Genomic DNA, 2,861 nt, shown 5'->3' on the forward strand with positions numbered 1-2,861 from the left:
CATTCCAAACCTCTCCTATGCCCAAGTTAGCTCGTTTTTAAGGGCTTTGGGTACTCTTTTTTTAAGAGTTGGAGTAGGTAGTAGTATTTTTATAAAGGAAAGTATCTGCAGTTGTGGCCAAGCAGCAGAGCTTTGGCGAGGTGTCCATGGGTCGTATCAAGGCTGCGCCCAAGCTCTGGGGCTATAGTAACCCGTATCCATAATTAGTAATTAATGGTAATTAATCAAGTGATCATGTTTAGATTAAGTAAAACATGATTAAGGAAATTCCAGATGGAGTAACTGTGAGACCTCGGTTCTAAACATCAATAAAAGGAGTAATTAGAATAAGCAAGCACTAAAAGGCAACACTTTTTTTTTTTTTTATAAAAGGGCCCGCGCGGCCACGCCTCATCAGGCGCGGGCGTGCACGGCGCCCTGGCTCATGCACGGCCGCGCCCTTCTGAGGCTCGGGCGCGCATGACGCCCTGCCTGGAAAGGGGCGCAGGCGCGCGAGCGCGCCTCCCTGGCTGCTCCGGTGCTAGAAATTGCCAAAATCAAGAACATCAAGCCATAAAATATTTCAAAACATAAACATGCGTTACAAACTTGATTCCTAAAATTAAAACATGAGTTTTGGAGTTCAACAACCAAACCAAAGTCGAGAACATGCAACAACAATATAACGATGAAGTTCGATAAATAAACATGTTCTAACATAAACTAGATTGGCATGCTGAAATCGACTTCTAAACCGAGTCTCACTTCTACATCTTTCCCTCGAAACTAATCATGCCTCTTCTGACTTGTTCCTGACCCACCTGTTTCCAAGTACACATACAAAACAAAGCAACAACCGTATAACCGGTGAGAATGATAATCCCTGTAAAAGCAACATATCAAGTAATACAACAATAAACATGCTTTCAAGACAACAACGTAATCAATAACAATGAAATGAAATGCATGTCTTTAAACCGGGATATCAAATCTGATAAACGAGGGATTGCTGCTGTGCTTTTGGGATCCCGAGGATGAGATCACGTAACGACTCACCGACTCTCACAATCGAGGTGGTGTCACGTATCCCACTCCTCTAGACTTTGAGCAACTATAATGAGTATGCTAGCACTAGGCAAAATGACTACGACCTAGGCCACTCAATCATAGTTCCCAAACGTCTAAACAAAAAGGGCTATTCTGCCTGCTGAAATCAAAGTTGGCTCAAGATAAATGCATAACAGAAACATAAAACATAGCCATATAACAAAAGCTCAAGCAAAATCAACAAGACGCAAGTTCCTCATGCTAGAACAAGTGTAGATGCAATATGTGACTTAAAAGGAAAAACTCGAGAACCAACTGTCCCGAGTATGCTATCCCGCTACGATGACTGCTTTTACCTTTCAATGCAGTAGTTCCAACTCTGGATAAGCTACAACCAAAAGATTGTATGAAACACTAAACAATGTATGCAACAACTGCGGTTCAAGGTAAATCTCTTTACCGTTCTTCGTCCAAATCTCGACGACCAATGCTGTTAACTCCGGGCTTGACAACTCTAAATGAAACTGTTCAGATACAAAAGATGATCAACAACATCGAACAACTCAAAGCCCAAGTACAACAACTCAAATGGTTCGAAATCTCAAAACTCAAACCGATGGTATAACGGCTATAAACTGAACAAATCGGAAACGCAGACAGCAATTCAATAACGATATCACCTCATATCAATGCCCAAAACAACAATAACAAGGAAAACCCACCAATCTCAAAATCCAAGTTTTCGAAAATGGCTTCCAAAAATCATAACAAATCCGAACGTCGCTCTTATTCAAAACTAACAGATAATAAACGATCAGAACTCTGTCAAGAACAACATACTCGAATCTCGAACGATTCTAACAACATCCAAAAACTAGAATGTATCTGATCGTAGAAAAACTTACGGTATAATGGAGCTCTCGCTGCAGTGATCGATAATATGCCTTCAGAAATAATTTTCAATGGCCGGATCGTGCTCGGACTGAAATCCCAAAGCTTGGAAAAGCTTGGAGGCATGAGAATGGAGGTGGCGTGCAAGGAGGAAGAAGATGAAGTGAATGGACCAAGTCAACTAGACAAGATAATATATAAAATCCAATAATTGCGTTTAAGTCCCTAGAAATTTCAAAAATTTGCAAAAAGGACCCTGATCAAAATCAAGTCGGCTCTGAAGGGGATCGGTTAACTCGTGCCCGGAAACACAGCGGAAATATAAAATTTTTAACAAAAGAGATCCGAGAACTTGTGTAGTATTCAAATACTCAAACAACCATAGGGTGTTTAGAATTTTACCTATCAATCTCAATGATTGATTTATGGCTCCAACCAAGTTGATAAACAACTAGGCTCTTGAAAAATGGTAGACTCAATCTACAAGCTTCCAAGAGCACTCCTTTCTCAAAATGGATTCAACACTTCGAGCCTCCGAATTAGGTCCACGACTAGATGATCTAAATCTGCTCTAAATATGCACTAGAATATTTAGAGAATTTTGCATTGAGATTTCTTTTCTTTCTCCCACAAAATGAAAAGAAAAATTTTGGAGAAAAATCCAAGGAGTGTTCGGCCACTATGGTGTGTGAATGGAATAATTCAATTGTGCAATATGTGTATAATATTATATTGATGGTCAAAGATTAAAGAATACAATTAAACATGCATGGAAAAACACAAGACTTGCATGGGAAATTGTAAACTCTCTTCCAACCCTTCAAATTCCATTATACACACACACATATATATATATATATATATATATATGTATAGAGTTTTGATATGATGAGCACCTATCATGCGCACTTATGTGTGCACCTGCTGATGTGGCGTTCACCTAT

This window comes from Henckelia pumila, chromosome 1, assembly GCF_033568475.1.
Source record: "Henckelia pumila isolate YLH828 chromosome 1, ASM3356847v2, whole genome shotgun sequence".
Lineage (NCBI taxonomy): Eukaryota > Viridiplantae > Streptophyta > Magnoliopsida > Lamiales > Gesneriaceae > Henckelia > Henckelia pumila.